The sequence below is a fragment of the Triturus cristatus genome, chromosome 6 (assembly GCF_964204655.1).
Source record: "Triturus cristatus chromosome 6, aTriCri1.1, whole genome shotgun sequence".
Classification (NCBI taxonomy): Eukaryota; Metazoa; Chordata; class Amphibia; order Caudata; family Salamandridae; genus Triturus; species Triturus cristatus.
The window spans coordinates 329,973,210-329,990,593 of record NC_140589.1 but is presented as its reverse complement, the minus strand read 5'-3'; the positions used below and the strand labels follow the sequence as shown (position 1 = coordinate 329,990,593).

At 48.5% G+C, this 17,384-nt stretch overlaps 1 long non-coding RNA gene across 1 annotated transcript in view; it reads right to left on the bottom strand.

The window, feature by feature from the left end:
• The window catches only part of LOC146817137 (uncharacterized), a 111,309-nt gene that overhangs the window by 85,203 nt on the left and 8,722 nt on the right, over positions 1-17,384 (bottom strand). The gene's annotated exons all lie outside the window — the stretch shown is intronic.

Sequence of the window (17,384 nt, the reverse complement as noted above, 5' to 3'; positions counted from 1 at the left end):
ATGGCGCAAAGGGGGGTGCGTGTGATGTCTAGCTTGGGATTTGTACTAGACACATACGGGGGAGGATGTAGCCTTACGGCTAGAGCAGTTGACCCCGGTCCTGGGGAACCACGCTCAACATCCTGGGATTCTGGACACATTTCTTAATCTCTCCGTGCCTAACAAAAAAAAATGTATGTGTTCATCTGTAACGAAACTGGTGCTCATGTAAAGCGCTCTGATACCCGATGTCTTGGGTCTGATTCACGCTATATAAAACTCTAAAAATAAATAAATATGCTCCCAGTTTAAAATTCTATGCATTGACACAAATGAAATGTCTGCTGTACAGTTCAGTACACATCCAAAGATTGCATTTTTAGAGAAATAAAAACACTTCTCTAAGTTAGCGCCTGCTTCAAGGTGGCAAAGCTCAATATGTGAAATCTTCGTAGATTGGACTTTTGTCAAAAAGTATAGGTGTTTGCAATGTCTGCCCAAGCTACATCCTTATAAAGCCCTCAGCAAAGCAGCGAGCAGAGCTATTTGCATGAGAAAAGGGCACCCCTACATTGCAAAATAACTTTAGCTCTGCAAAGCAGATACCACTTGCGTAACTGCACAATTTTAGTAAATCTACTCCTGCATTATTTACATCAGTGCACAGATGTTTCTTAATGTAATTTTGCCTGATGCACCAAAGGCCATATCAGCCAGAGCCTGCTTTACAATCACAATTCATTTAAAAAGAGGCTATACCTCGCAGGATAATTATTTGAAATAAAACATTAAAGCACAGTATTTGACTAATACAAGCTTAGCAGCCACAGCTGAAACAAAAACAGACACAGAAGGATAACATCTAATCACTATGAAATATCGATAGCTTTACAAATGAAACTCCCTTCTCCAGGCCGGGAAGCATCAACATTGGGGAAGAGTGTGATTTCTTTATACAAATCTTTTCAAAACTAAGCGGTGAGCTGCAGTTTTGAAACCTGCTAGCACAAAAGCACAAAGAGACAGGGAAAGTTGAGGAAAGTAAGGGCCTGCACTGACCAGCGCAGTGTATATTGAGAGTACAGACCTGAAACTCGACAGAGAACTGGCGCCTTTCCCTCCCTATTTTAATGTATCTAAGATAACACAAAAGAAAAATACTGCAAACTTGACAGCTCGGGAATGAATCGTGCACCATTGTATACCATAGTCGGCAGTGAAGGTGCAGTTCCACAGGCCGTCACTAGATGTCCCCGTACGGCTCTGCAGGAACACCTTGCCACAGCCTGCGGTACTTCACCCATTTGCCTCCACATTGCATTTTGTTTTCTCCGGGGCTTCTGTTCAATTCAAAACTTTTGTAGTTTCTACTTTGCCTCCGGTTGTAAGACCGGAACAGAAATAACTCCATGTCCGTGCTCGCAGAACTTCGAGAGGTGTTTTATGTCGTATGACCTAAGCCTGTAATGCTTCCACGAATCCAGCTCTGCGGTTTCCTGCGAACGTACAAACTGCTCTGTTAATTGAATGCGCCCACGGCTTAACACGCTACTTAACCATAACCAGATCTTGCATAGATGTACAAAATCACCCCAACTCTCGGGGGCCGGTAAGGAACCAACGAGCTGTTCAATAACTTTCTGATTATGTGAAGCGAGCCCTCCCCCACGTAGCAATTGTGCACTTCCGGGTGGTTTGTTTCCGAAAAGTAGTATCGATTTAACTTCCGAGTTCAGGAGCGGCGGAAATGTGAACCATGTGTGTGGGTGGGGGACTTCCTGTCTTGGGGGGAAAACCTGTTCCATTCTGCAAGAGGGATGCAGTACCGCAGGCTGCTATTAGAGGTCCCCGTGGGGCTCGCTAGGTCAATCAATATAGTGCCAGTAGTGATGCACTACCGCTGATGAAGATGTTACACAATAATGCATTATTGGCGAGAATGATCATACACTGATTCGAATCCTGCTTGTTTAATTTTTTTGTGTGAACATCTATATTATCTAGAATATTAGATAGTGGCCAACAGAGGAACTAAAGCAGGCTCAATTAAAAAGAACAAATAAAGAGCTTTCGTCTTAGTTTAATGTCCTTGTACTGTAGGTGCCAGCCGTGATTTATAATAAATGTCAATTGCCTTTTTTTTCTACAAAAGTTATTATTTGTGGAACAGACAATAAAATAAGCCTCTGCAGTTATTGCTAATCAAAGTTTATTGAACTAGGTAGCATCTTATTTTCATGCACAATATGCTCCTCGCCTCCCTTTACTAAATGTAAAAGTTAAGGTCTATAGTTCCTAATACAAATATTTGGCCCAAAGCAGGTACATTATTTAAAAGAGGCCTGCGCTGCTGGACCATCACTTTCTTGATGCTCCAGTGGTGCAGGCCACTATATCATATCTATGAGGAGACGTAAAGCCAGCCTGCGCAGATTTGCATGGCCTCACAGATATGGGGTAAAGCAAGGCAGTGCAAAGCGTTGCATTGTCTTACTCTGCATCAAGGAGGTATTCCATGGGAATTGATGTGTGTTACCGCGCAAAACCCATGGATTTTAACACTGGCCCTGATTTGTAAAATCACATAAACCTAGGGCAGTGTCAAAACCGAACGCCTCCCTAGAGCAGGTGTAACAAGGAGAAATGTTTTAATTTCTCCTCATTCTTTCCTCTTTCCAAAGATGCTGCATTCTGCAGCACACATAGAACGAGGAAAACACCTCTCTTGGATTGTTTTTGTGCAGGAAGGTGCCCCTTCCTGCACAAAAACAATCATGCCTGCCACAAAGCACCTTTGCATCATGGTGCAAGTGTGCCTATGTTGGCACTAGGCAGCAAATTGTGTGCCAGCTATGGGGGAAAGGACAGAAATGCACCATATTTCATAAATACAGTCCATTGCTGCCCTTTCACATTGGGGTAGGGCAGCATAGTGCAGCAAGAAGAATTGCGGTGCTGCCCTGCACCAATTCCTTTATAAATGAGGCCCTTAGTCTTTTAAATGCCCATCAACCACAGGAGTACACTTCTAAAGCCCCCCAGAATCTCAGGGGAGTCATTTAGAGACTCACAGGGTGTCAGGCACAGGCCAACATCAGGGTCAAGGCCAGGTAAAGTTGGCTCTGGTCAGCTGGGTACTTCCAAGAAAAGGGCTCTTGCAGCTCGATGTCTCCCTTTGGCCACACAGGAGATAAGCCAACTGGGTCCACTTGGAGCTCACATCTTTGTCCTTTATACAAGAGGGAGAAGATCCAGTATGTCAGAGGTCCTCTCAGGTCACAGACAGCAGGTCCAGTACTCTACTGAAATTCTGCAGATCCAGACAGGGTTCTGAAATGGGTGCCTAGAGATTTCACATTTATACCTGACATGAACTAGTGGATGGGGTAATTCCGTGCCCATTCCTAACCAATCGGGTAAAAGTTACCAGGTGCTGATCGTCCTACTTTTGCAGAAGTTCCTGATTACCTTACTGCAAACAGGCTAACAATGCAGTGGGTCAGGGCAAAACCAATATGGTAAAAGTCTTTGATAACACTCAACTTGGGCACTGTGAGCTGGGAGTGTGTGTGGGGAGTATAATATGATAATTCTGGTGTCTTCACACATCGAACACTAAAATCCAGTTTGAAGCAGGCACTGTACCCACGCAAAACCAAGAGACAGAAGTTTAGGATGACAAAAACAGGGTGCTTTTGCAACCAGACAGGGGACCCACAAGAATTGACTTGGTATCCTGTTCTCTCCCTTTCAAGAATGCCTCAGGTGGTACAGGTGGCTCATCAAACCCGTCGAGCAGGATTTGACACAGATATTCTGTGGAGTTTAGAGAAATTATCTCTACCATTCAGGTCAGCCTATTGTTTGCTCAAGGAAGCCATTTAACACTTAGTCAAACTGAGCACAGGCTGTGAGCTGGCAGAGGCTCTTGCTAATTAACTATCAGTTCAGCGCCTTGAGACCCTCACGGGTGAGTAGCCGTGTTTTACAACCTCCTGATTGATTGATTATAAATCCAGCTAAGGAAACTGCATATCAAGGTCTTGACAATCCAAGCGTAACCCTTTATTTTAAGATCAATAAAAGACAATTAATCATCCCAAGGGTTGGGGTAATTTATACACCACTTTTGCAAGTAACAACAAATGTTGGGTTCTTTCACTTCAGTGAGAAAGATTGGAGGTTTGTGTTGACTTTTTTCAGAGCCTAGCCTCCCACATGATGGTTACCGATGCTAAACTGTCAAAATTAAATACAGAAAAGGAAACTGCATATCAAGGGCAAGAAAATCCAAGCTTAACACTTTAGGTTAAGAGCCATAAAAGACAAATATTCACTTCAAAGCCTGGGGTCAACAACAAGGGTAGGGTTCTTTCACTTCAGTGAGAAAGATTGGAGGATTGCGTTGACTTGTTTTCAGACCCTAGCCTCCTACATGGGAGTCACTGATGCTAAACAGTCAAAATTAAATCAGATATCTGGGCCCAGGAGGATCTGCAAAGTGTGTTCTGAAATTGCTGCTAGTCCTCTAGCATCAGCTTTCCTGACAGAGTCAAAATTCTTTGAAAAAATATGTTAGCCCTTTGGGATGAGATGAGTGGTCATCTAAGGAGAGAGCCGTGCTATCTTCATGTTGGGCTTCAGGAGCCTAGCATGAGAAAATAATGCAGCTTTAACTCTGCCTCAAACCAATATAGCATTGCTGATTGTCCCCTAGAATTTAATGTACCTGGAGATAAAAAAAAAATCCCTAATCCTTAAAGACTCCTTTTAAAACTCAAAAACCTGTAGCCAAAGTTGGTACAGCTTTGTGATTAGTCCAACAATAAGGTAAAGCTTTGCCAATACCGTACAACAAGAGGGAGCCTCTAAAACATCTAATTGCAAAACAGATCAATGACTTTGGATTCACATTTAAGCTACTTGTCAGAGCCACCAAGGGTCCAGCTTTGTGAAGCTATTGTACTCCTTCACATTCCTCATTCGTTTCCTTGCACATGATTCTGTTATCTTGTACCTTGGCTGTTTTTTCCAATTCTTCTTATGCCCTGTTTTGTGAATGTGGCACATGTATACATTCTAAACTGCTTTTGTCTGTGAAAATATTTACTAAGGGACAAACATTAATTATGGCACAAAGTAAATCAGAAACCAATGTTACAGCATCACTGTGGAAATTTAGCTTGCAAACTGAACATTATCTGCGCCATCTTGCCACTCCCCAGCGCCACGCACAGCGAATGCACGGCCGCCATTTTAAGCACCCCACTCTCTCCCCGCTCATTCTCGATCGCCAGCGCTTTCCCCTGGCGCTGCGAGCATCCCCCGCGCGCCGGCCGCCCCCGCTCTCTCATACACGGGCCATAAACCCTCTCATTCAGCACGACCCTGCCATGGAACCACATCCCACACCTGACCGACATCCCATACATGGTCATGCCTCTCTTTGATAAACCCCCCCTTCCTCTGCGCCCCATTGTCCGAACCGATCCCAGGCCATCACCTAGCCCTGCGGATGCAGTTTATTGCTCCTACTGTAAGGGAAACACCCCACATCAAAGGGATTACGGTGGATCAAAAGCCCCTACCCCCTGAGACCCGGCCGGTTGCACACACCCCCGGGAATTGGCGGAATATCCAACTGCGTGATAGCCATCTCCTACTGTGGGTGGGGTGGGGACTTCTACTGTAGAAATGTGTGGGAACGAGCTTGAAGTGGGGGTTCCAAGGAATGTCTTCCCGTACATCAAAGCCTCAACAAGAATGTACCATATGTAATAAAGCAATAAACCTGTGTATAAGAGACCAGGTCTCAGAGATGCAGTTAGAGCACCTCGTGACGATACCTTGCTGTCTGATCTGATGTGTTCTGCTCCGACGGAATAAAACTTTGTTTCCTGCCTTCCAGTCTCCGGCGCCTGCCTCTTTCATTGGTAAATTATCGAGTGGTATGAGAGGCGATTACCGCCGGGCAAATACTTGAAAGGTTATCGATTGAAACTGCTGCTACCATTTTAACAATTGGCGTCCCAAACGTGGGGCCCATCAGCGACACGTGGATCCAGTGGGAGAGGTCCCGACGACAGAGTGAACGACTGCAACAATCGGGAGAGCTCCTGCCCAATAGACCCTCGTCTGGCAGCCGATCATCCGAACTTCACTGGTTCCGAGCAGACCTCTCTCGAGTGATCTACGGTCCTGACTGGGAACCATCAGGAGTGCCGCGGCAAATACGGAGAGTAGAGGATGATCGGGCGCTGGAGGCGGAAGACGAGAAACTGTCCACGCGGTCCGGGTAAGGTCGTGATACACGACAAATTGCGAAATAATTGATTGATTGTTTGAAGTTTTGGAAATACTAGTATTGCTCATTGATTGTTCTCTTTGAGATATTCGCTGTCTACAAACGGGGAGGAATAGAAATATTCTCTCTCCCTTTGCAGATAGTGAAGGGTAGGTAACGCAGACTTTTGTCCCCGTTGTAACCCGTCGTGCCTATCTTTATCTCCCCACTGATTGATTGTCCGAACATTGATTGTTTTGAAGAATAGTGCTCTTTGAGATATTCTCTGTTTGCAAATAACGTAGAATAGAAATATTCTGTCTAGTCTTTGCAAATAGTGAAGGGTAGGTAACGCAGACTTTTGTCCCCGTTGAAACCCGTCGTGCCTATCTTTATCTCCCCATTGATTGATTGATTGATTGTCCGAACACTAGTTGTTCGATATTGGTTCTCCGGAGGTATTCTCTGCTTACAAATAACGAGGAATAGAGATATTCTGTCTAGTCTTTGCAAGCAGTGAAAAGATAGGTAGTGCTGACTTTTGTCCCCGTTGAAACCCGTCATGCCTATCTTCTCCCCACTGATTGGTAGTTGGTTCTGCCCGGACCGCTTATTAGAGGTGAACCATCCGGCTCCACTGGAGGGCACCCCTAATAAGGACATGTTCACTAAATATGGACTAGTCGCTGTAGCTTATAGCAAGCTGTGGCATAAATATACCAAGAAGGACCCCGAGAGTCAGTGGCCACTGATGGGATCCTTCGACGACCATAAGATAGAAGTGCTAGAAATAGCTCTGCGTAGCAATAAGACGACGCCTACTATGCTTGACAGTATCGGCATGTGGCGCAAAGAAGCAACACAACGGAAAAAGAGGGAAGAAGTAAAAGCAGAAAAGGAATTACGAAAAGCAGCTCACCTTGCCGCTAGAAAGTTAGAAGAAGAAATAAAGGAGAGAAGGGAAACTAAACTAAGGCAGGAGCCCGAAACATCAAGCCAGTACGCTGTTAGGACCCCTTCTTTGCTCTACCCTGAGTTGTCCTCCAAGCAGCGAACGAATGACGAATTACTGTTAGGTCCCCCGATCATTTACATGCCCCCTCCATACGCACCCTCCCAATCAATAGTGCAACACCCACAACCCCCAAACACGAACGAAAGCAGTACAGGGGCCTCGGTCCTCACGGCCTCCGCGCCGGCCGAGCCTCCTGTACTGAACACAACGTCGGCAATAACGTTGGATGACCCTGAGATGAGAAAGAAAGATTCCACCAGAATTAATCGACTAACGAAGGATGAACGAACAGGAATCGACAAAATAGTAAAGGCACTGGTGGGATCCTTTTTGACCTTACAAAAACTAAAGTAACGCTAGGAGTTAGCCCTTTGTGGGACATATGAAACCAAGGGAAGGAGCCAAGCTCACGGTCGAGACGGCCACGAGGTAGCCCGACTCCATTACTCTCGCTACCTAAACATGTCTGCCCTACTGCCCATCCCGCCCAATAAGCATGACCAAATCCTGCACAAACGGAAGCCTGCTGACACCCACCATCGACGTCACCAAACTAGGGCTAGATCGCGCACAATTGGGCTATGTTATTTTTCAGATTGCACAGTAACCTCCTTGTGCTCGTCATCAGATTGCAAATATGTACAAACACTCCAACGAAGTAGTATAGTTATAACATTTTAATAACTTATAAGATATAACAAACACACCAACAGGGTAAACAGGTTAAAACACGTTTTAAAACAACTATTTACATGACAGTCTGCTGCGACCTGCATCCCAAAGCATTTACGTCCACGTGACACCGTCCTCGCCTCTCCTTCCTCGAAGTTGCAACATTGGCCTGTTTTGGGCGGTCCTTTTTAGTTGACTTTGGGCTATAAAAGCCATGCAAAAATCCATTGACATCAGTGGCGGACGACTGTGCGAATAGGCCGGAGGCTATACGAAGCGCCGAAGTTCTGGCAACACCAAGGCGGAGTCCGCCACGCTGTGCGGACCTCCCGTTTTCTTTCTTCTTTCTTCAATAACGGCTGATGCCCTGACGGGGGGAGGCGACGCGGACGGGCCTCCCCCACCTCCCCAGGTGGAGGCTCGCCAGCAGATGAGGGCACCCAAAACGTCTTTGACTCACCGGCCAGCTGAGCTGCACCCTGCCGCTGCACGCGACCACCGGACGACCGCCCAAGCACGGGTTCACCAGGATCGCCACTAGCGCCCGACGCGAGGAGTGGGCCCCCGCAGCCAAGTAATCGGGGACCCACCCCGGTGGCGATACCATCCAAACTGCTGTCGTCGCTGCTACTGGAATCACCCCGGTGGCAGTACCATCCGAACTGCCGTTGTTACTGCTGTTGGCTCCTCTCCGGTGGCTGTACCGAAGAGCTGCTGCTACTGCTGCCCTTGAACTCCGGCGGTCGGCTCCTCCGGATCCAGGCCTAAAGCCCACCGTGAGACAATTCTGGACTCGAAAGCTTGTCTGCTTGGGCGTGGGCCCCACCCTTGACAAAATGCTCCCCTCAGCCTTGCAGAATCGGCTGGAGTCATTTGACACTCGACTCCCGCGGACTTCCGGTAAGGACAAACCGCTGCCACTGCTCTTTGCCCCGGACGGCAGCCACCTTGCCTCCGCTTGGTGCAGTGAGAAAGACTGGTTCGAAGCGTCGGCGGAAGAACCCGCCTGCTGCCCCGCCCCAAGAACGAACCATGGCATTTCTACGGGGTCGCAGTGACGCCATGCTGACGCAAAGTTGACGCTAACGAAAGTTCTCGAACTACTGAAAGGAATTCTGGTCCAACAGCTAATTCATGGAAAGACTTAGACTGTACTCTGGCCCGATCTCGCCCCAAGATGGCGCCGATGTAGGAGAGGCCTACAAACCCTTGTGGCGTCCCAGTCACGTGACATTTGTGTTAAAAAGAGATATATATATATATATATATGCGATGCTTCCACACATGATGGTCGGGGAGGGGCGGGAAGGGAACCGATTTTATGCCGTAGTAGCGTTGCTCATGACACTCGACGCCTCCCACCCCGTGGCCGGCCTGAACGGTTGTAGGCCCGTATCTTGTATACTGACATTGTTTTAAATAAAGGGCCTCTTGAAAGAATTACGGAATCAGTGTCATGACTAATCACATAGGTTGATAAAGATTTCTTCTTTTGAATAAATGATTGTTACTCCCAAGCAATAGAAAACAGATAATGCAGTCCCCATTTGCCTGAATCTTTTTTGATTAACGGAATTTGTACCCATCACACCTATCTTTTTCCAAGAGTTGTTAAACAATGGTCAACCATAGCTCAGGGTATATGCCGAACGCAAGGTATGGTATCTTGCACCTTAATACACGACCGATTGAGAAATGCATGTATGACAAGGGAACCCGAATTTAGGAAATGAAATAAATTAGAGCATCTTTGTCTCGGACAAAAAGAATAATAGGTCTGTGGTATCACCCATTCCTGCGACTAGCCTGGTACGTGGTAAGTAGAACTTTTTCGTGTCTGCGCGCGCTAGGGTACTTTGAATACTGCACATCCCCTCCCCTCTTTTTCCCCTCTATAGGTCACGACGAAGCTCCGACTGAAGAATGAAGTGGACATGGACCGCACCGAGTTCAATATCAGGGAAAATTTAGACAAACGTTGTGAGATAGTGCGTGAAGTGCAGACCACCATTGAGAACATGAGAAACTGTATGGCATGATTGTGCGTGTGTGCTATGATTACACGGTATGAATGTGTGTGCATCTCATGCTTAGGTCACTTGAAGAGAGCGTCACTGTATGATTGAAGTGCTCGCCCATCGATCAAAGGGAGGAGAATAAAGGGTCCGACACCCCCTAGGATAAACTACAAAATACTGAAAGTACGCAGCATGCATAGGAAAGGAGGACAGGAAAGGATGTGGAAATTTAGCGTGCAAACTGAACATTATCTGCGCCATCTTGCCTCTCCCCAGCGCCACGCATAGCAAATGCACGGTCGCCATTTTAGGCACCCCACTCTCTCTCCCCGCTCACTCTCGATTGCCAGCGCTTTCCCCCGGCGCTGCGAGCATCCCCCGCGCGCCGGCCACCCCCGCTCTCTCATACAGGCCATAAACCCTCTCCTTCTGCGCGACCCTGCTACGGAACCACTTCCGACCGACAACCCATACATGGTCATGCCTCTCCTTTGATAACCCCCTTCCTCTGCGCCCCATTGTCTGAACTGGTCCCAGGCCATCACCTAGCCCTGCGGATGCAGTTTATTGCCCCTACTGTAAGAGAAACACCCCACATCAAAGGGATTACAGTAGATCAAAGCCCCTACTCCCTGAGACCCGACCGGTCACACACCAGGAATTGGCGGAATACCCTGCTGCGCAATAGCCATCTCCTACTGTGGATGGGGTGGGAACTTCTACTGTATCTATGTGTGGGATCGGATCTGAACCGGGGCTTCAGGGGATATTTCCCCCGCACATCAAGGGAATCTCAAGAATGTACTATGTATAATAAAGCAATAAACCAGTGTATAAGAGACCAGGTCTCAGAGATGCAGTTAGAGCACCTCGTGACGATACCTTGCTGTCTGATCTGATGTGTTCTGCTCCGACGGAATAAAACTTTGTTTCCTGCCTTCCAGTCTCCGGCGCCTGCCTCTTTCATTGGTAAATTATCGAGTGGTATAAGAGGCGATTACCGCCGGGCAAATACTTGAAAGGTTATCGACTGAAACTGCCGCTACCATTTAACAATTGGCGTCCCAAACGTGGGGCCCATCAGCGACACGTGGATCCAGTGGGAGAGGTCCCGACGACAGAGTGAACGACTGCAACGATCGGGAGAGCTCCTGCCCAATAGACCCTCGTCTGGCAGCCGATCATCCGAACTTCACTGGTTCCGAGCAGACCTCTCTCGAGTGATCTACGGTCCTGACTGGGAACCATCAGGAGTGCCGCGGCAAATACGGAGAGTAGAGGACGATCGGGCGCTGGAGGCGGAAGACGAGAAACTGTCCACGCGGTCCGGGTAAGGTCGTGATACACGACAAATTGAGAAATAATTGATTGATTGTTTGACGCTTTGGAAATACTAGTATTGCTCATTGATTGTTCTTTTTGAGATATTCGCTGTCTACAAACGGGGAGGAGTAGAAATACTCTCTCTCTCTCCCTTTGCAGATAGTGAAGGGTAGGTAACGCAGACTTTTGTCCCCGTTGAAACCCGTCGTGCCTATCTTTATCTCCCCATTGATTGATTGTCCGAACATTGATTGTTTTGAAGAATAGTGCTTTTTGAGATATTCTCTGTTTGCAAATAACGTAGAATAGGAATATTCTGTCTAGTCTTTGCAAATAGTGAAGGGTAGGTAACGCAGACTTTTGTCCCCGTTGAAACCCGTCGTGCCTATCTTTATCTCCCCATTGATTGATTGATTGATTGTCCGAACACTAGTTGTTCGATATTGGTTCTTTGGAGGTATTCTCTGCTTACAAATAACGAAGAATAGAGATATTCTGTCTAGTCTTTGCAAGCAGTGAAAAGATAGGTAGTGCTGACTTTTGTCCCCGTTGAAACCCGTCATGCCTATCTTCTCCCCACTGATTGGTAGTTGGTTCTGCCCGGACCGCTTATTAGAGGTGAACCACCCGGCTCCACTGGAAGGCACCCCTAATAAGGACATGTTCACTAAATATGGACTAGTCGCCGTAGCTTATAGCAAGCTGTGGCATAAATATACCAAGAAGGACCCCGAAAGTCAGTGGCCACTGATGGGATCCTTCGACGACCATAAGATAGAAGCGCTAGAAATAGCTCTGCGTAGCAATAAGACGACGCCTACTATGCTTGACAGTATCGGCATGTGGCGCAAAGAAGCGACGCAACGGAAAAAGAGGGAAGAAGTAAAAGCAGAAAAGGAATTACGAAAGGCAGCTCACCTTGCCGCTAGAAAGTTAGAAGAAGACATAAAGGAGAGAAGGGAAACTAAACTAAGACAGGAGCCCGAAACCTCAGGCCAGTACGCTGTTAGGACCCCTTCTTTGCTCTACCCTGAGTTGTCCTCCAAGCAGCGAACGAATGACGAATTACTGTTAGGTCCCCCGATTATTTACATGCCCCCTCCGTATGCACCCTCCCAATCAATAGTGCAACACCCACAACCCCCGAACACGAGCGAATGCAGTACAGGGGCCTCGGCCCTCACGGCCTCCGCGCCGGCTGAGCCTCTTGTGCCGAACCCAACGTCGACTACAACGCCAGACGACCATGAGATAGGAAAGAAAGAGTCCACCAGAATGAATCGATTAACTAAGGATGAACGAGCAGGAATTGACAAGATAGTAGGGACGCTGGTGGAACGAAAAGAAAGTGAGGAGTATATAACAGACGTGTATAACTCATATGCCGACAGCCGCAGACGACACTTCGTCGTACGGCTCTGTTATCACGCCCTGAATGCATATGAGGATAGGTACCACGATAAAGGTCCCGAAGGCTTAGCGGCCCTATATAGGAAGGTAGACATTGGGGAAGAAAGAGAGGGCGATGTAACGAACCTCTTCACTCGTACACTCGAGGTCTACCGACACCTTAAAGAACATGGACAGACCACCAAAACAGAAACCCCCATAGCAACTAATCCCCAGGGAGGAAGGGCCGATGCCATGATGCCCATTAAAGAAGCTGCCCCCTACTGGGTCCCCCCACGGGGTCAGGGAACACACGACGACATCAACAACCCAGATGCGAAGGGAAGGGTTGTATATAACTGGGTCTATCAGCCGTGGGACCGGCAAGATATTTTGACTTTTAGAAAGACTCTACCCGACTTAAGAAAGAACCCGACTGCCTTCTACACGGAATTGGGTACAGCCTTAGGCTCAACGATAATGACGTTAGCAGATATCGACTTGTTCTTTGGGCTATGTCTGCCGGCTGATGTGTGGAAACAAATCCGGAAAGTTGACCACGCTGAGCCGTTCGGATATACCTGGGTACAACTCGATACCATAGATAAACAGCGAGAGCCAGGACAGAAACCCCCGAAAGCCATCTTAGAGCTCCCAGACAAGATTGTACAAAAGCTGAAGACTCTAATCCCAGAAAGAAAGGTAGACTGGTCGATAGTGACGGCTTGCCGTCAGAAACCCCAGGAAGATGTGTCTGAATACTTCTCCCGATTCGAGACTGTGTTTTCCGATTACAGTGGCCAAGACATGACCACCGCAACCGGACACCACCTCTTTGTCCAGAATTATGTAAAGGGTCTGTCACAAGAAGTTTCCCAGAAGCTACAGACCAGCGAGAGTAGTTGGGCAGCCTCCAAACCCGCAGCAATTCTCCAGATGGCCCAATACTACGAAAACCAGAAGAACGAGAACGATAGGGCGTCAGAGAAGAAGAAAAAGGAATTAAAGGAGAGGGTGATGATAGCACAGTTGCAAGGGGTGACCATAGGAAGAGAACCTCCAAAAGAGAATTACCAACCAACCGCCCCTAGAAAGCTACCCCCTAGAGACCATACACCTGCACCCTACAACGGACGGAGAGACTTAGATGGGAATCAATGCGCGTTCTGTAGAGGGTTCGGACACTGGAAATCCCAGTGCCCGGTCCTTCTGGAAATGAACAAGAATAGGGACCCCAGAGACACAGCATATGACCCCAGAAATAGAGGACAGGGACGAGGGCACACGAACAACACCATCAACGACAGGCCAGGCAGACCAAACACCTTTGATCGCCCCCGACAAAACCAGTGTCAGCAGTCCGACTATGAAAGCACCCATGACTTCGCATAGGACCGCCAGGGGCAAGGGAGGGATCCAGTCGAACTCCGTGTTGACCAGCAAGGCCCTTACGTCACTGCTAAGGTCTTGGGCACAAAATCCCCATTCCTGGTAGACACTGGGGCGACACGTAGTGCGTTATCCAAACGACTGATCCCTAGGGCACCCTTGTCTGGCTCACATGTAACCTCAATAGGCTTCGATGGAACGCCCTCCACTAACCCCTTATCAGCACCAATCTCCTTTGACTTAGAAGATAACACCACTGACACGACCTTTCTGCTCTCCTCCAACACCCCCGATGCTATTATGGGACTTGATTTGCTAAAACATTTTCGAGCTACCATCAGATGCTCCCCAGACGGAGTTCGAGTCATCCTACACGATAACCCAGATCTGTCCAGACCCTGTCACACACGGTGTATGCTCTCTATAACCGATGCTGATATGTCCCTACTCGACACATTACCTTCACATCTATGGGCTAAAACCGACTCAGATGTAGGGCGCATGGTGATCGACCCGGTACACATAACCGTCCGACCGGACGCAGTGCTCCCAAAGCTTCCGCAGTATCGGATATCACCCGAAGGCGAGAAGGCATTGGTGGAAATCATCGAGTCCCTGGTCGAGGCAGGAGTGGTAGAAGAAGTAGTCAGTAATGTTTGCAACAGCCCTATCCTACCCATTGTAAAGAAGCAAGGCGAGGGGGATGAGAAAGCCTACCGTTTCATTGTTGACTTGCGAGAGGTTAACAAAGTAGTCATACCCCAGTACCCCATAGTCTCAGACATCACCACCATCCTTACCCTGATTCCATCCACTGCCACCATCTTTACTGTTATTGACCTCAAGAACGCATTCTTTTCCATCCCCATCCACCCAGACAGCCGCTACCTGTTCGGCTTCACTTTAAAAGCCCGTTCGTACAGATTCTGCAGGGCACCCCAAGGCTACACTGAGAGTCCCAGTATTTACAGCCAAGCCCTCAAGAGGCAACTGGATGCAGTCCAACTACCCGATGGAGTGGTGTTGATACAGTACGTTGATGACATTCTTTTGGCGGCCGACACCACTCCTCTTGCCGTCACAGCCACCATTCACCTCCTCCGCTTCCTTGCGGAGAACGGTCACAAGGTCTCCAGAAAGAAATTGCAATTCTGCCAGCCCCAAGTAACGTATCTAGGCCACCTACTATCCAAAGACGGGAGGAAACTTACCCCTGACCGAATTCAAACCATTCTAGAAACCCCTGTTCCCAAAACTCAGAAGCAAGTGCGGTCCCTAGTGGGCCTCACCTCCTTTTGTCGACAGTGGTTGCCAAATTTCAGTCTTATCGTAAAACCTCTGCTTTCCCTGCTGGCTAAAGATACCCCCTTCCCCCTCCCCTGGACACCCGAATGCCAATCCTCCTTCAAAGAATTACGAGACGCCCTCTGCTCGGCCCCAGTTCTAGGAACCCCAGACTACACTAAACCTTTCTCCCTCTACACCCACGAAAGGGAGGGATGTGCGTTGTCTGTCCTAACCCAGTCCATAGGCCCTAAGCAACGCCCTTGTGCCTACTTCTCTGCCACTCTTGACCCCGTAGCCAGAGCTTTGCCCGCCTGCCTTCGAGCAGTAGCCGCCGCTGCTGTCTCTATCCGGCAAAGTGAGGGGATCGTGCTCTCGAACCCCCTCACCGTGCTAGTACCCCATGCTGTTGATACCCTCCTGAACCAAACCAAGACTCAACACCTGACTAGCGCACGACTGACTGGTTATGAACTGACTCTGCTTGCACCCCATATCACATTGAAACGATGCACCACTCTGAATCCAGCTACTCTACTACCTCTCCCTGACGCTGACCCCAATGCATCCCCTATACATGATTGCGTGACCCTCACCGACGAACAAACCAAGAGTAGGGTTGACCTCCGGGATACTGCCTTCCCGGACCCTGACGGAGAACTGTGGGTGGATGGCTCATGCATCAAGCTCCCTGATGGCACCACCTCAGCTGCCTATGCAGTCACCACAGCTCGAACAGTTGTTGAGACAGCCCGCATCACACAGCGATCCGCACAGGCGGCTGAACTAATTGCCCTCACACGAGCCTGCATCCTGGCAGCAGGGACAACCGCAAACATTTACACAGACAGTCAGTATGCCTTTGGGGTAGTTCACCACTTCGGGCTCTTATGGAAAGAGAGGGGATTCTTGACTTCTCATGGCACACCCATCCTGCATGGAGATCTAGTCTCTGCCCTGACCGAAGCAGTCCTCCTCCCCACACGGTTAGCTGTGATCAAATGCCAGGCACACAAGAAGGTGACAGACATTATAGGACAGGGAAATGCACTGGCTGACATTACTGCCCGAACCACAGCCGAAAATAGGTCCACGACCCGTATGTACGTGACCAGGTCACAAACTGAGAAATGGAAGGATGCTAGGGAAACAATTAGGGATATCCAACTAGCCAGCACACCACACGAGTTAACTGAATGGGCCCGGGTGGGATTGAAGGACGATGACGGTTGCTGGCGAACCAAAGACTTGAACAAATGGTTGTTACCAGATTCATACTTGATCCCCATGCTGACCATGGCACACTCCCCCGCACACATAGGGTCTGCCCCCATGATCGAACTCATCTCCAAAGTCTGGCACAACGACAGAATACCAGACTCAGCCAAACGTCTGGTCCAACAATGCCTAGTATGCCTCCAACACAACCCTGGGAAAGGAACTGCTGTACCCCGGGGAGGGTTTGGGGTCCCCAATCACCCCTTTGAAGTCCTACAAATGGACTATGTCCAGCTAGAAAGGTGCCAAGGTTTAAAGTATGTACTTGTCGTTGTGTGTGCCTTCAGCAAGTGGGTGGAAGCCTACCCAACCCATGACAACACCGCTATGACTACCGCAAAAGTACTGCTGAAGGAATTCTTCCCCCGATACGGCCTTTGTCGAATTTTGTGGAGCGACAATGGCCCCCACTTCGTAGCCGAAGTTATCCAACTCATCTTAAAAGGGTTGGGTGTAAAACAGAAGTTCCATGCGGTCTTCCATCCCCAATCTGCAGGCCTGGTTGAGCGACACAATGCCACATTGAAGCTTAAGATAGCAAAAATAGTCGCCACCACAGGGCTAAGATGGCCAGACGCTCTCCCACTAGCATTGCTATCAATGCGTTCCACCCCCACCAAACACCACTTAACCCCCTACGAGGTCGTCTTCGGGCGGCCCATGAACCTTTGGACTGCACCAAAACCGACATCCATCCACGACGTCCCGGACGTCCTCATGTCTGATTATCTGTACAATCTAACTAAAACGTTGT